The sequence below is a fragment of the Lepidothrix coronata genome, unplaced genomic scaffold, assembly GCF_001604755.1.
Source record: "Lepidothrix coronata isolate B3197 unplaced genomic scaffold, Lepidothrix_coronata-1.0 Scaffold70, whole genome shotgun sequence".
NCBI classification, from domain to species: Eukaryota; Metazoa; Chordata; class Aves; order Passeriformes; family Pipridae; genus Lepidothrix; species Lepidothrix coronata.
In genome coordinates, this window is record NW_016690250.1 from 739701 (window position 1) to 759145 (window position 19445).

The 19445-nt window shown below is 37.9% G+C and overlaps 1 long non-coding RNA gene across 1 annotated transcript in view; it reads left to right on the forward strand.

The window, feature by feature from the left end:
• LOC108499145 overlaps positions 1 to 9047 on the forward strand; it is an 18927-nt gene extending 9880 nt beyond the window's left edge. Inside the window, exon 3 of the long non-coding RNA XR_001875440.1 lies at positions 9035 to 9047. This is a non-coding gene — a long non-coding RNA (uncharacterized LOC108499145). The remainder of the gene's footprint in view (positions 1 to 9034) is intronic.
• The last annotated feature ends 10398 nt before the right edge of the window (positions 9048 to 19445 follow it).

A 19445-nucleotide genomic window follows, 5' to 3' on the forward strand; every position in this document is an offset into this window, starting at 1 on the left:
AATATGTTTGAACAAGACTTTGAATAATTAATATACACATGTGAACATGTATCTATATCTGCTTATTTGCTCATAGCCAACCCCATGTGCTAGGCTGGAAGACTCTGGATGCTCAGAGTGAATAAATAACAGGAATAAAAATCTAGATAGGGAAAGAAATGCAAAATATTGAGAACCATCCCTATGGCTTGCCTTGACTTCTTTGCATAGCACCATATACCTATGCACCATTGAACAATGGCTGAATTTGTTGAACAAGATGGAGTCCCCGCCCTGGAGAGATTACATGTGTAACAGTCAAATATTCTGAGGCAAAACAAGCACCTAAAGAGGTTTATAGCTTTTTATTGTAACACAGGTGGCTGCATCACCAGATGTACTCTGCAGAATTACTCTTCTTATTATCCTAACTTTGTTTAGAATTGAAAACACATTGTTGCAACAATCTCTCACTTTTAAATGGTACAAGGTATCATTCAAAATTAAAGTTAACCGCAGAGATGCCAAGCATGCTGAATTTCATGAGACTTCCTTTAAGATCCTTCTTTCCCTGCGTGAGTTTTAAATTTGACCTCAAAGAGCTATTTTAAAAGAGAACTATACTATCTTTAAATTTTCTAGAGTCTGGATTTCGCTAATCCTGACTTGAGACATCAAAGAGCAAGGATATATTAGATTCCCCAAGGAACTCATTTAATTGTGTGAGTATCTATAACATAGATTTTCTTTCTGTTGTTGTTTTTTTTTTCTTTTCAGCTCAGAACTTTTCTGTTCTGAAATTTTTTAAAAAAGTAAAAAATACAGCAGTCTGCACATGTTAAAATTACAGTATTAGAAATCAAAGGATCCCTTCAGTTTGCATCAGAAAAAAAATTACACAAATGTTTTCTGAATTGAATCAAAGATTCTACAACACAGCTGAATACAGCTGGTATGATACAAGGAACTCTTGACCCATCCACAGTGCTTTCAGTGTGCATCCGTCTTCCTCAAGCAACTTCTCTTTTTGAATGCCTCAGCTTTTCCTCGAATCCTTTCAAGTGGACACCTTGAAAATCTGAACACATCCTTGCAATCTGGACAGTATTTTTCCACACAGGAAAATCTAAATACCAAATGATTCTGGCACTGAATTCAGTAGTTCAAAGAGAAATTCCATCATCTCTTTTAGAGAAGCATGGCCTTTAATTAAAGAATACTGATTCGAGGAAACTTTCAAGACAATTCTTTCCATTCTCACAGTGCTTTCTTCACCTCCTATCAAACATATTCACTTTGAAGAAGTCACAATTAAAAGGATGTTCCAGCAATAAAGTAGGCCTTGTACATTTTCAGGCACCTCCTGGTTTGTGTCAGAAATGAATGGTTAGTTTGCAGCTTCATAAATTAGTTACATTGAACAATTTCCACCCCTGTAACTTGTGCTGTGAGGAATGCAGTGACAGATAGATTCTGTGCTGTGTTTGCCTATGAGATGATTTTCTTGAAGTCTCATAACGAGTTGTATTTGGCAGGATTAATGAGTATTATAATGGCAAATGGATGTTTGCAGCTCAGTTGTGTTCCATCACATAGTACCATGGGGTTTCTGGTCCCTTGGAGGCCATAATTGGTGGCATTAATGCAGTTTTTAATTATGCTTCTTGAAAAAATGAATTGAGACCAAAACAAAAGCTAAGTGATCATCTCTCTGTGGTGCTGTGTGGTGTAAACACAAGACCATTGCTGTCTCTGATATCTGTGTTTTGAATTAGGCTGATGGGAGAGGAATTGTGCAGGATATTTGGCTGAAACTTGATTTAGGAATATTTGTATTTTTACACTGTTAAATAGCTTTTTAATTATAAGATGTCTGGGGTATTTTTCCCCAGAGAGACTGCTCAAAATAACGTGTTGTACACCAAACTGCTTGCATAGTAGATTACATTATTTCAAATGTAGCTCTGTAGCCACAATGTGTCTTTAGGTCTTCATTTATTTAACAAGAAAGGGTGTAATTACTCCTCACTTTCCCAGAATGGCCATAAATGAAAACTTTTTAAGGAGTGATGAGTCAGTGCCTATAACTGTGTACCCCACGACAGGCTGGATTTATCTGCATGCTTTAATGGACAACATTTTTTTTTAGTGCAATTACTCAACTTCTTCCACAAGCAAGATGCCCAGCATCAAAGATGCATCTGGCTATTTCAGAGTGAAAAAAAAATCTAATAAATATATTAATGGATTCCTAAGGAAATTATGTCAGAAAATAATAAAATGTAAAAGATATTTGAAGGCATAGTTCATTAAAAAAAGGAAAGAAAAATTATAATTTCTGTATTGCCACTACTGTGATACCTGGCAATTCTTATGAGAGTGACATCACTACTGCTTCATTCTCATGGAACCATGGATAAATCAAAAGGTAAAGCAGAAAGGCTTAATTAAATGGTTAATTAAATAGTTACAGGATATTTATTTAATGGTCTATCTGCTTTCCCACCGTGCTGTTTAACATTTTCCTCCAGCCTTCTGCAGTGTTACAGAAGAGATAATGTAACTAGAATTGCCATTTCTTATGTGATACGTTTAATTGGGATTAACTCCTAATTCAGGCATCTCTTTTTATATCCATTTTGGTGAATGTAACTCATGTTTTGATCCCGATAGTTTTCCATTAAATTCACAATATATCAGTGAAGATATATGTATCATTTGTGCGGGTCACAATCACTACACATTGTTCCCAAAGCACTAGAATGCATAAGACAAAAGTCTGCTTGAAGGGGAGGCTTCCAGACATTTACTTATTTACTATGATGAGATCTTTTAAGGTCTTACTCTGTTGATAAGGGAGATGTGGGATTGATCTCAGGTACAAATATTAATTCCTTTATGATAAAGTGGTCATAGCTGAAAAATGAGTCTTTTCTTATTTTTTGTTTATTTTTTACTTTTTATTTTGTTTTCATTTTTGAAGCAGTGTATGTCATTGCACACACGCAGATTGTAATGAAACCAGATGACAATATAGTCCAGATGACAGACAGTGTCTGGGAGAATTTCAAATGCCGTAGTTCTGCCAAATGAATTTACTAGTTTACTGTATAAAGGGAACTCACACCCCTGCTCTTGCAAAAGGTAAATACCTAAAGTTAAGTTTCTCAATCTCTAATATATTCCAAGTAAAATTTACTCACTAGCATTTGCCTGCAAAACTGCCAGTTTCTGGACTGAGGGATAGATTAAGATCAATCTGAATTCTTATTACTGTTTTTATTATTTGCATAACCACAAGTGGAAGCTCTCATCTTTGTGATGTGCAAGGTTCATGTAAGAAATAAAGCATAAGACAAGGAGTATGAGATGCATAACAGCACAGTGACAAAACAGTGAAATAACATAGCACATCAAGATCACATGAAGTTAAACAAGCTATGAAATGGGTTTAATGAAAATATTTAAGACATTGGACAAATAACTGTGCTTGGAAAATCCGCTATAACACTTTGGGATCTGTTGACATGCTTCCTCATCCTACTGCTCTTTACAAGATGGTCCCTAACCTGTGTGTGCAGGAGGAAATATGCTCCTGCAAAGCAGCATGGGGCCACAACAGTCACCTGTAGTTGAAAGGAGATGCTTTGCAACTCCAAATATTTGGGAAAGTAGGTCCTTATCACACTACTCTTTTTGAATACCTCTGAATAGACTGAATACTCCAGATATGCCATCACCACACTAAAGTTCCTGTTTCTTCTTTAATTCATCATTTCTTCTTAAATTCAAACACACTCAATTGAAAAACATATGGACTTCATGCTATGAGATTAAAAGCAAAGCCACAAACTGTAAATAAAAAGTTAAATATAATTTTAGAGCCCTGGAGGCTCCAGTGTCTGGGATAAAAACTGCTGGCAGGCTGTGAACCCTGTTTTCACAGCACTCCTCCTGCCTTGCACCGTCCTCAGAGAAATGTACCTCCACCTCCTCCTTTCACCTTCTCCTTCTTCCTTTCATTTCTGAGCTTCTTCCTGTTCACCATCCCATAGCAATGCAGCTTTGCTTGCCTGTATTTCTGGTACGTCACCTCTATTTTTTTGCATGTTCTAACACAATGTGAATTCCTCTCAAATTCCTCTGCCCCTTGGAGTGGTCTCAGCAACAAATGCAGTGGCATTTGATGAATTTTTTATCTGCTAAAATAAAGTCATTAGTCTTTAAAATGATGGTTGCAGTAATATAAGAACCACTGGTTTTCCTTGATTGCCAAAAACTCTGACTCCTGAGGAATGTCTCCCAGCCTCCTCAGGTAGGTTCATGTCTCCTTTCCGCAGGGGAATACACCAAGGTCAGTGATGCCAGGTTGATCCCTGAAGATTTTCTTGGACTGTTGCATAGACCACAATGTTTCTGTTTTATGAAATATTGAGGAACAAACACAATTTCACCTTTACTCTTTCCGTTTCTTATTTCTATTTATCGTTTGCCTTTTGGGTGGGACAATTGGGCAATGGGAGCTGCTACCTGCTGCCTTCTGCTCCATGAGCAGAGAAAACTGGAGAGTCACAAACTTAAGCCAGCCTCTCTTTCTGCTTTTCCAAACTGCTGAATTAAAATAGCTCAGTGTAGAATATCCTATGCTTAATCACGAATATTACATTAAATATAAGCTATTTAATCTTCATAAAGCACTAAAGTCTAAAAAATGACATTGACCCCCAGCATCTCTTATAATAAATCCTGGCTCTTACCTCCAAGAGTGTGCCTCCAAGGAAGAGATTCCTAAGGTTTAGTTTGAATACTGTCCAAAAGAATCAGAGCTAACAGGTACATCTCGGAATATAATCCTTTCATCCAAATGAGATCTTCTCAAAGATCTTCCAACAACCCAGTTCTGCCTGCTAACCCAAAAGGCTATTTTCACTTCCATTATTGCCAAGGTGGGCCTAATGAGCCATACCAACCATGTAAGTCAACACAATACCACTATCAGCTTTTTTTTTGAGTGTGCTAATTTTTTATACAAAAATAGGCTGGCAGAAGAAACTCACTCTCCTTTTACAGTTAATGATACTGTAAAATTCTGAAAGAAGATGTCCTGGGTTATAAAAGTGATCAATAGTAAGCAATCAGGAGGCCAATGCTCTTAATGTTTATTTTACAGGGTAAGAAGTTATAGGGAATGTTAGATAGCTGGATAAAAGCACAGTCTAGCTGTCAAGGTGTTATGCAGCAGTTAATTCATCCTAGAACTGGATTAACTTTGAAAATGAAAAAGTTGCTTCTCTAGTCATGGAAGATGTTTTGTAGGCCCCCATAAATCAGGCAGAAAGCTGCTGAGGGTGGAGAGGCTTATGTATATGAAGTCTCAACCTCACGAGGCTTGTACCTGCTTATCAGAAAAAGAAAAAAAAATCTGAAGGCGAATAAGTCAGCTACATGCAGAAACAAAATATATGATCTTATGCACTGCGGATAAACAAAATCTCTGGGATAGAAGAAGTGTTCAATATACGGCAAAAAATACGTATCAAAATGAAAAATTTTATCTGACATTGGAAAGGAAACTGCAGCAGGATTTTTTTTGAACATAATCTAACATTAGCTTTTTGGCAAAAAGACCTAACTTTAATTATCAATGTCCTAGTCGGTCTGCTCAGGCTGCTTTACTATGCATAATGCAGTCAAATCTCTACACATCTTTTTTTCGGTGAGTTGATTCCATTGTGTATATTTGAGAAAAATCATCTGCACATTTTTTACAGTGGGCTGAATCTGTGTGGTCTTTACTCTCTCATCAGGAAATAAATCTCACATAATATCAGTAGAGCAGGCTATGGTAGAACCAGTCAACTCCCATTTGTATTAACATTGCTTGTTTATTTTATCCAATGTCTTTTGCACATTTAGCATATTTTAAAGTATATGTCAGCCATATTATAATGCTTTCCCCCTGCACAAGTACCACAGATATAAATCCTTTATACGTTTTCTCTGAACTCACTTACAAATGCCCATTGAAAATGTCCATTTAAATGATGGTAATGATAGTGGAGTCTAATATGCAGGAAGATTTTCTTATTATCTTATTTTGAGAGCATTTTATTAATAACATATTGATATAAAAGATAAGAACATTTTACCTCCATAAATTTGTATGTGCAATTTGTTCTTTTCACTGCACAAACGTATTTAGGATGCCACTCAGTAGTACTGATTGAATATTTATTTAAACAAATATCAGTATTACCCAACTAGCTGGAAAATCCATGAGTTTGGTTTTGATAGCAGAGCATTTCTCAAAAATTTATGTGTGCATGCAAATGTTGGTGCTTTGGATATAGGCTAAAGTATTTGCTTTATATGTATTATTTTGTTTGAATACAAGAAAGCAGGTTTGATTTGTATGTTTCCCCCTTATAGAATTGTTCCAAGGCTCTGTCAGAGATCACGTAGAGTAATTTTTCCCATCAATCTTTGCTGTGCAGCCATGCACGAATGCAGTAGGAAAAAGGGGGCAGAAATCAAATCACTTAATTGCAGCATTTTTCATCTACATCTTTTGTTTTATGGTGGTAAAGGCCCCGAAGTAGCCTACCATGATTCATGGCTGTCACTGCTGCCGTTAGCAGTTCAATCTTTCATTCTAGGCATTTTGGTACTGAAAGTACCTACACAATTACTTTGATGAATATGACTTGTTTGTTTTTTTCCCCATTTTTAGCAGAGAGAGGTTGTGCTTAATACAGACATTTAAATAAGATAGTATTCATGCCTACTGCATCTGCACTGTTTCCAAAGTTGTGTATCCAGCTTATGAATATGAGCATTTTGCCAACGGAATTTAAGTACGTTAAGCTTACTGATTTCATTAACCCCTCCTGTTAACTAGTTTATATCATCAAAAAAATAATAATGAATGTTCTATCCATACAAAAGGAATAATCACCCCAGCTCTGACACTGAAAACTTCCTTTAAATCTTAGTATTTTATTTTTTGGGTAGGGCGGCATGACAGTGAAGCAGGATATGTATTACTGCTCATAAACAAAAGAGGTTTTTCTTTTGTGGTTTACACATGTATCATAGAAAGTGACTACTAATGTGTACATATTAGGAGAAGCCTCAGTGATGGTATCAAATAGTCCACATTACCCAAATGAACAGAGATTTCAGAAAAGTGTTATTTTTTTTAAACTCTGCACTGTCTGTATTAAATACACGCTTTTTGAGACAGGAAGGAGACATGCTTTTCGGGTTTTATTATCTCATTCTAAATCAAATTCCTAGCTTACCTTTTGGCATGGGAATTCACTGAGAAGGTAGGTGCCTGTCTAAAGTATAATACTTTTTGGTATGAAAACTGTTATTCATATGGATTCTCAAAGGAAAGGAGTTTTTCCTTCATAAAAAATGGTAATTTGAATTCAACAGAAGAAGCTTTGTTCCCTGTCTTATATTTGAATCTCAGGGCTCTATTTTATTTCTGTTCTAATTAATTTATTTTATTGTGGTCTTTTCCTCTAATTACCAGTATAAAGTTATTTATGTCTGATAACCACCTAGTCAGCCAGAAAGCTTGGGCTGCCTACATTGTGTAAGGGTAATGGTGATCAATGTAGTCAGGACCACAGTGTTGCATTAATGTGGAATTCTCTTTTTAAAAGGGCCAACATTATACCCAGGCTCAAAAGCATCTTAGACTTAAATGTAAGGACCTCTCATGATGAAATAAATACCCCATAAAATATGAATATAAATCTTGTAGCTAAAATTCACAAAGGGAATTAAAGCAAATTTCATAGAATTATAACCGTGATCCAAAATGTGCCATACAGTCTGCCAGCCCCAGACATATCAAGTGAAAACATAGTTTGACAGAGGTGCACTAGAAGCTGCTGCTTTCAAGATGACTTTCAGTGTGGGCTATTTATTTTGCCAACTCTGTTACAGAGACATAATTACACCAGGGTGAGTGGATTACCAGTGGATTTACTGCAACAGTAAAATTGAGCAAATGCAGAAATTCTCATGGGATAACCTTAAATATTTACCACTGAAGATGTGAATATCAGTTAAAATATCTGTGATTTCTTGCTGAAAAAGCAGCAGATAAAAATGGTAGGTCAGTGCAACTCTCTGGAAATCACAGCTTTGGGGATGGAAATAACAAGTTGGAAAGATGTTCACCTCATATAACACAAGGCAATGGCACTATCCCTCAAAGCTACCAAGACATCCTTCTGAATTAGTGCCTTGGAAGTTATATCCGTCTCTTATATCTGATTTCACTTTCTACTTTCTGATGTCGTTGATTAACAAGTAACTGCAGCCAGTGAAATAAAACCACGGTAAAATATTGGAATGAGTAGTTAGTCAATCTGATTCATCACAATATGGTTGGTGTTTGCCTTCTCATCATGGTTTGGTTCACAGACTACTGCTGGATTTAAAGAAGCAGCAGCCATCCCATCTGTGTGAACATCACCGTGTGTACACTACTGTCAAAGAGTCTGGGTATACGAATGTAGGAGTACCTGACATTAAAGGAAGAAAGATAATTAATTTCATATTTCCTTTATTAAACACAGATTTTTAAAAGAAAATTAACAGTAGTTATATGGTACAACATGACAAAACAATAAACCAAATTCTGGTCCTTCAGAGTCTTGGCAAATGTACAGCTCCTCCATACTAGCAGACTTCAAATCTTGGTGGCGCTGAGACACAGGTAGGAATTACTGGCTGCAGCTGGATCTCCCTGGGGCAGCAGTTCAGAACTGAAGGTAACAAGAGGCTCCTCAGGCAGAAACACTTGCCTCTGCAAATCATAGCTAAAGCCACTGTCAGGAAAAGGTGGCATTCACGCATTGGGTTCTTCACCTAAGGCATGAAACTATTAACAGTATCACTGCTGCGGGCAAAACATCAACAGTCTAGTCCCAGCTGGACTAGTTCTGAGTTAGTTGAACGAATTGTTTATGGTCTTTATGGTGTGATGGAGATGTTCCATGCTAAATGTTTTATGCTTGGTGATCTTTGATTTCAGGACTGAACTCCAGGTCTGCAATTTGGTATTCCACCCCAGACAGGAGCAGAGTGGAGTCTACTTTATGTTATGCTGTGGGGAAAAAAAACCCAAACCAAAACATCAAAAAACAAATGAACAAACCTACCAAAAAACTCCAACAAACCTAAATGATTAGGAGCCTTTGCAAGAGTCTCAGAAGTCTTTAAGTTCCTGATGGTGAGAGAGGTACCTAGCAAATTTTTCAGAAGTCATTAGGGAGTTAATCTCTGTTAATTTTAATTGGAATCAGGAATTTAGCATGCTTTTGACAGTCCCACTAGGTAGCTCTCTCCTGATACTACTGATACATTCTGCCTTAGATGTCACTTTAAAAATACGGTCCTTTGAAAAAAATATATAATCTTTCATGTTTTTGTAATACTGTATGCACATCCAACTATTAAAATAACACATGGCAATACACATGAATAGGCAGAACTGTGTAAATAAATCCATACTGAGTTATCAGTTTACATTTATGAGAGCAGAAGAATTTTCTCTTGTGACTCTCTCTAAAGTTAATAACCAATCATCATTTCATCATAAGCTATTTTAAATTTGTTTTAAAGAAAACACTTTAACACAGCAATGGGACAAAAGAAATTGAAAATGTTTATTTGCTAGAATGATACCTCCAAATGTGGGGGCCCCTGGTGGTCTAGTGGTTAGGGTGAAGCACTTTCACCGCTGCAACCCGGGTTCGATTCCCAGCCCCCCGGGCAGACGGAGCTCATCAGCCCTGTAAGGCAATCCATCTAAGAGAAGGTCACTCTAAACAAACCTACGTCCTGAGACCCTCACTGCCACTGTCCAAGCTTGCTTGGCCCCGGCAGATGAACCTCAGGATTAAAGGGTGGGCTCAGTTCAGCGCACACTGTGTCTCACCTAAAAAAAAAATCCACTGCGCAGGCTCGAAGGGTTAATGACCTTTCCCAAATCTTCGCTCGCGAAGACTGGCCATACTTTTACCTCCAAATGTTACCTACGGGATGCATCTTTCCAGCTCTCAGCTAAGCAAGGACATGTCAGTCACATAATGTTCTGGATTTTTCTTGAACTCCATGGACTGATCATTGCACACGATAACAAAGCTCAGAGCACCCTGGCAGTGAAAGAAATCAGTGAACAAATGTGTTGGCAAACCTAGCAAATGGTGAAACTTACAGATTGATTGGAAGTCAAACTAAAGTAAAATAAATATAATTTTTCATGGGGGATATAAAGGATGGGTTGGCCTGCAGGGAAACCAACGATATAGGTACAACTGTCTGCAACTGCTTCTTAATGCTGAATGAATTAGGACAAGTCATAGGACTAGTGCAGAGATTCCAGCTCTGTCAGATGGGTATTTAGGTCCCCTTCAGAAGCGAACTGCCAAGAAGCTGAACTTAGCTATCTCTTTCTCATAGCCACCCTGGGCTCTGCCTCGTTTTGTTTGAGGTGGGACAGGTGGGAGGGCCCAGAGGAAATGCACTTTGATGGTTCCTTCTTGAGTACCATCAGGTGTGTGCTACGCCTCCCATTCATATGCAAAGTCTTCTAATGTTTTCTGTTTTATGTTCTTATGTTTTGGATCCCCATGTGGTTACAAAATGGGGAGGAGTGTCTGGGCCGGTTTCAGTCATGGATGGTTGAGAACAATAATATGGTATTAAGGGGTTAATTATTAGGGTGATAAAGCCAGTGTTATTTATCAGGTATAAATTCCTGCTCTAGTGACAAGAGTACCACATTTAATTAAATAGCACAGAAAGGCTTAGATCTAAAAGTAAACTCACATTGTACTCAAATACAAGAGTAAGTCAAAGCATGTGGGCTGCTTTGTGAAGCAGATGGATAAAAATGTGGTTAAGAGAGGAAGATGGTTTGGATGTTTGAGAGGGGGCTGGCAGGCTGCCTATGTTAGTAATGCTAAGGAGTGCTGGAACACTTGATAATTTCAGAGCAAGTTAGTTTGCCACAGCTTACAACCTGCTCAGTGCTGGGGAGAGAGCTTGTTCTGTCTTCTCAGCAGTATGTGATATGGAATAATCACAGTGGTTACCTAACAGTGATGAAAAGCTTCAACAGCTAAGGAAAAGAGACTGCAAATCTGATTGAATGTGGGCATTTCAGGTTTGGAAATACATGCTACCTACTAAAATGAGCTATCGACTAATTCTGAAAGAAATGTTATATGGGCTTAATGTTCATCTTCATCCACACTATAATGAGAAGGATTAGACTGGCTTCCATATGTGGAATATTTATTTCAGCAATACAGGAAAATGTATTTCCCTAATATTTTTTCTGTATGCACAAGACCTTAAATTTTACAGGTGTGATTAATGTTTTAATTTGCTGTTCTAGTTGGATACAAGTTTACCACACAATATAAATTACTTACAAAGAAATTTGCTTATATGGAGTTTAATTCATATGCTGTTTAGTCACAATGTGTGGCATAGCTTTGCCTTCTCTACGGGACCAAGCAGTTGTGGAATTGATTTGCAAAATAAAAAACAGTTGGGTTACACAAAGCATTTCTTAACAATCTAAACCAGAGCATTTATGAAGCAAACATGTTCCATAATTAGTGTTTATTTTAGCATGAATTGGTAAACAGGATATTATTTGCAACTTGTGACTTGGATTCCTGACACAAATCATTCTGATTAGCCAATATTTAAAAAAAAATTATCTTTTCCATTATATGCATTTTTGTAGATCTCATTTGCACAGCAAAAGAATGACAATTACATACATCCCCTAATTGCATGAATCAAGATAGTTCCCAGGTTAATTGCTTCAGGATCCCTGGAATATGAATCCAGTGACTGATTGTGATAATATTTAAAAAAAAATAAATTAAAACACTATCTCAGAATGTGTTTTATTTTTTATTTACTTTTCAACAAGCAGCTGAAAATAACACATCCTTGGAATGGTATAAACTGACTTGTGCTCTCTGGTCTACCTGTGGTGAAGACAAAGTCTTGACTGTTCTTGGGGCACAAAAGATATCTGGACTCTGCAAGACCCGACAAAGAACTATAGGCAGCATATGAATTGGGAACAGTGACTTAATGTCTGTATCATTTGGACACAGTAGTTTTATTTTACAATATTTTACTAGCTCTAGTGGAAATAAACTTTCTGCCTGGGGATCCAAAGGTTTTTTCTGATGGGCTTGCACACCCAGAAGGTATATAGAGAGCTGTGTTCTCTGGAAAAGTACCCCCCAGTAAGGACCCTTGTTTAGAACCCTATTTTGTAATTTAATATTATTTTTCTAGCCACTTTTGATGTTAAATACATCAGCAATGTTCAGATGTTATGGGAAAGTAAATGGAAATCTCCTTGGCCTGAAGTGTTGCAGACATTTCCAACCCAATCACAAAAATGGAAAGACAAAATATCACTAGTGTTTAGGGCCAAATGCTGTTTTCATTGAAATCCAGAGGCATCTTGCTACTAATTTCAGCAGACAGAGGATGTATCATTTTATTATGAGTTTTACATCCAAGAGAGATCCCCTGTAATCTTTCATGGGGAGGATGGGTGGGCCAAAGTTGAGGTACATTTCTTCATCAGGTAGAGATGCTGGTCTAGCAACTGTACACATGGAGACAATACACTCTGTTTACACTTGCAATAATTTTCCAAAGTCCGAAATCTAAGCTAATAGAGGTTTTCACTCAAATATCAGGAAAGATAAACTTACGTTAAGTGCTAGAAGCAAAATTTCTCCCTAGTTGACCCATAAGGAGTATCACTGCTCTGGTAGACCACATGATGACCCTCCACCTTCCTCCATTCTCTCTTCTCAAACAGGGTGTGAACACTAGTGTGTTCATCTGTGCCACAGCCAAGGTAATTTGATTTTACCTATTCATCGCATGTACAGTCATTATGTGTATGGAGTAATTAACAAAGCAAATATGGTTATAGAAGATACAAAAAAGAAACCCTTTTTGTCTCTGTAACTACTTCAGTTGGAACGTGGAACTTATTTTCAAGCCTTGTCCTATCTAATGCAATGTAAATATGGTATTCAGCATTTTTGTCCATTTCATTAAACACTGCTCATTTCAATATAAGCCTTATTAGCTAATTAAACTATTTAATTAGTTATACTTGAGTAACATTAAATTGCAATCACTTGCATCTGTTTAAATAGAGAGTGTATTTTACATGTGTCCACAAATGTTGGCACAATATATTATTCCAGATAGCATCCGGTATAACTGGACAGCTTCCCTGAACATTTCAGCAAGTAAGCCTAATTCTTTCTAAATAGCTGCATGCTAATAATCACATTGCAGAAACATCACATTAAAGACTAAGTTTATAGTGAGGATATAGGCTAACGTGGACAGGACTTGGGTTAAAATGGATTTTATTTCACACATTTCAGGGTACATTATATATAGGGATATGTGGTTTTATACAGTAAAATTTATCTCTCTCCAAACTCTAGCTTTCCTTTTCCCTAAGCCTCTACATTTCTTTTCACTTAGAAAAAAAATCCAGACTCTTATTTGGCCTGGTGTCGTGTGACAAAAGGGAATTTGACAAAAGATATAAGACAGTTCACCAGTCTGACAGTGTAAACTGACTCAAACTCAGCAGTGACATTAATTCCATTTAAATGTTCTTTGATAATCTCAAAAAGAGCACAGTAGGATAGCAAAATACACTCACCATCTCAGAGATATGCATTGAGGCTTCAGTCCAGTTGCATAGTCAGTGGAGATCCCTAATGGTCATCCAGCTTCCTCCAGCTTCCAGGCTGAAGGGCTGGTCAGGTTCATATATTCTGTATGGTGCAGGCCAGTCCCATATGCAGTATAAAGTCCTTAATCAAAGGTCATACTTTTTATATATATATATATATATATATATATATTTACATTATAACTTTTCCATCATGCCATAAATAACTGAGAAAGACTCTTTTGTACCAATGTTTAGGACCAAAGGCAGCAAAATAAATGTGGCCCTAATTTACTTCTTAGGCATCAACTTTGTTCATTCTATAACTTTACCATTACTATCTATTTTCTTTATTAAGGAAACCCAGAAAAATCTCAGTCTTTGAATGAAAGACATTATTGCATTGTGCATAAAAGACTATTTTATATGGAATAAGAGGTGTCTGGGATTTATTTCCAGACTATATTCTCAGAATCCTGAAATCTGTGCCTGTGCCCATGGCAGGGGAGCAGAATTAGGTGATTGTTAAGGTCCCTTCCAACACAAGCCATCCTATAATTCTATGATTCTATGGTTGAGCTGACATATTTTTAGTCAGACCTTGAGAATTTTGGGCCGTACCATGCTGTGGACATGGTTGTTTAAGCATTCCTGTAGTTTTGAGTTTTGGTTTATATTTGGTTATATTTGACCCAAGGTCAAATTTACAACCGCAGAAGTTTAAGGTTTCTTCATTTGCCCATTACTATTGGACAAGGTTTGTCTCTGGGCTTTGATTATCAGTGGTGCCTGGGAAGGCAGAGTGAAACTCAGTTTCCTTCTTCCTTGTCCTTGCAAGAAGGTTGGGTAGGTGAAGGACCATTGAGGTAGGTCCGTTGAGGTGAAGGACCATCTGGAGTGTTGCTTAGAGTGAATCAGCTAACCCCACATATTACAACTAGTTTTACAAAGGAAAAAAAGGAGGGTAATAATCGTAGGTGACTCCCTTCTGAGGGGAATGGAGGGCCCAATATGCCAACAAGACCCACCCCAGGGAAGTCTTCTGCCTCCCTGGGGCCATGGTAAGAGACACTACTAGGAAACTCCCTCATCTGGTACAGCCCTCTGACTATTACCCTCTGTTAGTTGTCTAGGTTGGTAGTGATAGGGTTGGAGGAAGAATTCCTAAGGCAATCAAAAGGGACTTCAGGGTAATGGGGCATTTGGCCAAAGGAGTAGGTGCACAGGTTGTGTTCTCACTTCTTTCAGTACCAGCGTTGAATACTGTATGAAGCAGGAAAACTAGCCTCATTAACACATGGCTTGGAGGCTGGTGCCACAGGTGGGTATTTGAGGGTTTTTTTTTGCTATGGGGCAGTTTACAGTGAACCAGGCCTACTGATGGCAGATGGGGTCCTCTGTCTCAGAGGGGTAAAAGGGTTATGGCCTCTGAGTTGGTGGGGTTGATTGAGAGGGCTTTAAATTAGTTTAAAAGGGGAAGGGAATACATCTAGGCCCACTAGAGATGAGCCTAGATGGGGCAGGTCTGTGTTGACAGCAAAATCATTAGCCCTTCAACACACTTCAATGCATTGAAGTGCATCTACACCAATGCAAGTAGAATGAGCAATAAACGTGAGGAGCTGGAAGCCATTGTGCAACAAGAAAACTATGAATGCAGTCACTATCACAGCAATGTAGTGGAATTACTCTCACGACTGGAGTGCTGCAATGGATGGCTCTAAGTTCTTTCAAAGAGATAGGCAAAGTAGGAGAGGCAGTGGGGTGGCTCTGTAAATTAGCGATTGTTTTGATGGTATTGATATCAGTGATGATGATGACAAGGTTGAGTACCTGTGGGTAAAGATCAGGGGGAAGGTCAGCAGGGAGGATGTCCTGGTAGGAGTCTGTTACAGACCACCTAACCAGAACAAAGAGGCAGATGGTGCATTCTATTGGAGGTTGGCAGAAGTTTCACAATTGCCAGCCCCTCTACTCATGGGGGATTTCAACTTGCCAGATGTCTGCTGGAAATACAATGCAGCAGAGAAGAAGCAGTCTAGGAGGTGATGTGGTAGCTGGAGGCTGCTTGGGGCACACTGATAGCAAAGTCATTGAGTTCAATTCTAGGTGAAGTTAGAAGGAGTGCTGGCAGGACTACCACCTTGGACTTCCAGTGGGCAGACTTTGGCCTATTTTGGAGATTGATTGACAGAGTCCCTTGGGTGTCAGTCCTGAAGGGCAAAGGAGTCCAGGAAGGCTGGACATCTTAAGGAAATCTTAAAGATACAGGAGCAGGCTGTCCCCATGTGTGACAAGACAAGCCAGTGGGAAAAAAGAATGACCTGGTTAAACAGAGAAGCTAGGTTGGAACTCAGGGAAAAAAAGGAACTGTATCACCTCTGGAAAGAGGGACAGGTTACTTGGAGGGGCTACAAGGATGTTGCAAGGTTACGCAGGGAGAAAATCAGAAGGACCAAAGCCAGCCTGGAACTTAATTTGGACACTGCAGTTACAGACAACAAAAAAAGTTTCGATAAATACATTGGCAGCAAAAGGAGGGCTAAGAAAAGTCTTCAGGCTTTGCTGCATGCAGAGTATCATCATGTCAGAGGATGAGGAAAAGGCTGAGGTATTATTGCCTTCATTGCTTAAGTCTTTAATACCAAAACCAGTTGTCCTCAAGATACCCAGCTGCCAGAGCTGGAAGTTAGTGACAGGGAGCTGAGTAAAGCCTTCAATAATCCAGGAGGAAATGGTTAGAGAACAACTATGCCAATCGGATACGCACAACTCTATGGGCCCAGATGGAATGCACCCAAGTGTAATGAGGAAGCTGGCGAAAGAGCTTGCCAAGCCACTTTCAGTCATTTACCAGCAGTCCTGGTTAATCAGAAAAGTCCCAGTTGACTGGAAATTAGCAAATGTGCTGCCTGTCTACAAGAAGGGTCAGAAGGATGATCCAGGGAACTACAGGCCTGTCAGCCTTACCTCAGTACCAGTGAAGGTCATGAGCAGATCATCCTGTGTACCATTATGTGGCACATGCAGGACAATCAGGGGATCATGCCCAGCCAGCACAGATTTACAAAAGGCAGAGATCTCATTGCTCTCTGCAACTACTTGAAAGGAGGTTGTAATGAGGTGGGGAGTTGGTCTCTTCTGACATCTTTCAAGAGAAAGGATGAAAGGAAATGGCCTTAAGTTGTGTCAGTGGAGGTTCAGGTTAGATATTAGAAAAAAAAAATTACTGAAAGAGTGGTTAGGCATTGGAATAAGTTGCCCAGACTGGTGGTGGATTCACTGTCACTGAAAGTGTTCAAGATACATCTGGATGTGGCATTTGGGGATATGCTTTAGGGGTGATTGTAGTGTGCTGGTTTAACAGTGGGACTAGGTGATCTTGAAGGTCTCTTCCAACGCTGATGATTCTGTGAAGGAAACAGAAGTGCATACATCAGACATACAAGAAAGGGGGAGGCACAATAAAAGAGGGTAACAAATGTAGGCACGAGTGTGTCTGAATGAGTTCTCCTTGGGAGTTAGCTGATGGTGGAAATGTCCCCTTTCAAAGATAAAGACAGGACTGCAAATTGCCCAGCTGAATGCTTTGTGTCTTCTGTGAGTTTTTAATGTAACATTTATTGAGATTAGCGTGTATTTTTGTTCAAGGATGTGGGGGCAATCATCACAACTCCTTCCTGACTGTGCATCTTATGTGTGGTACTACCATTAGCTAACTTCATGTGGAGGTAAGCACTCTCATATATTATTTTAGTAGGCATGGTGCTCTGAAATCATGTTTTCCCAGTAAGTTTTTTTGTCGGGGAGCAAATTAGACATATTCTGCATGAAAGCCTGTTCTTTAGAATCCTATTCTAGCAAACCAGGAAGAATAAACTTTATTTATTTGCAAAATTCTAACCTCTCTTTCCTTGATTTGAATTCCAAACATTTAAAACACCACACATGCTTTAGTTGAGCTGTGTGAATGTAATGCATCTAGGTAGCTAGGTTTTACCTTCAGCATACTGTTTTTTAAACCAAAATTTTCTTGCTGCACATTGCAAAATAAATTTTTAAAGGAGCCCATGTTTTGGCATCATCAATGAGAACAAAGGCTTATCCAGACAGTAAGTGGGAGAGCCAAAGTACTGGAGACCCACACCATTAGCTACAATCCCTCTGACACTGTAAATCTGGGGACTCGAGAGCTAAATGGTCATTTTAATCTAAGGGTGAAGAAGGAGTTTATTTGCACAATGAATTATTAATTTACCTTCTACGCTCAATTAAATTCAAGTCATGTCAGTTGAGGTTTGCCTACAGCGTAGGCTTGCTTTTTGGTTAAGGGAAGAATGTGGACAAAATAAACTTGGATTTTCAGAAACTTATGTAACAACTATTTGTGTTCTCAGCATCATTCATGTCCTGGATGGGTGGGAAACTTTGGTAACTGTCTAGGGCAACTAATGTCTATGGCAGAAGTTATCTAAGTAATTCTGAAAATGTAACTTCTGAAAATTGGAGATTATAGACAAATTTAGTGTAATTTATGTGCCAAATCTTTGAAAAAATTAAAAATATTAAAATATTGCTGCAGTCTTCAATATAGAGCTGTAAGTCAATGATATAAAGGAGGATTCATGTTAACTGTGGTACAACAGGGGTATTTAATACATATTGTCTTCCTCCATAAGTTTCAAAAGGTCCAAGGAGCTTTGGGAAGGTGGTTATGTTTTTTTAAAAACACTCTCCATTATGAAGAGTGCAGTATATAGAAAACCTGACACATACTACTAAATAAAAAAATAAATACTGGCAGAAATATATGTTAGAGGCTAGCAGACAGTGTACAGCAATCCAAGAGCAAACTATAATCAGGTGCTGACATCTAGGAGTGAAGTATGTTGAGACCTTCTTAAAAAATAATAAAACTCTTCTCTGAAAAACCAATTACAAATGTAAAAGTAGAAAAGGAGCACTCATTCATCAGCTAAATTTTTTGCTCTGAGACTCCACAAAAACCACATATATATGTGATTTTGTTAAATATGCTATAGTAAATAACCATTGTTACAACCTCGTGATCATGCACTCTCTTTCTTAAGCATTTTATCTTTATACATCAAGGTAGGTACACCAGTCAAAGAGCAGGTGGAGAGCATCAAAATCCTAAGCATTGTCTGGAAGATTATAATTCATTTTTATCTAGCTAATTTGGAAATATGCTGACAATTTATGTCTGTATAGAAGGGACAGAAGTACTGTTGTATAAATGTTACATGAATTTGAGGATTTTAGAATGTATGAATATCTTTTATAAATGAAATCATCCAAGTTGGAAGCAAGAAACCTAGGCAGTTATATAGGTATATATGAAATACATTTAAGTGTGTAAATTCCATCCTGAGGATTATATTTAAAAATGTGATACAGATAATAATGTATTTCTAGTATTTTATCTTCCTTCTTACTGATTTATTTACTAGAAAATTTTAACAAGATCTTCTTGTTTTTGCTATAACATATTTAAGTCACCAAATCAATCCCCACTGACTGTGAGGAGGTTACAATATAATCTCAGAAGTTAACAAGGCTTATTTGTTAAAGAGTACGAACTTTTGTGAATAAGTGTTTGTGAGAAGCAGATAATAATGGGAAATCTTTTTGCTATCTCAAGGAATTGAAAAAGAAGTTTGGTATTTCTTAATTT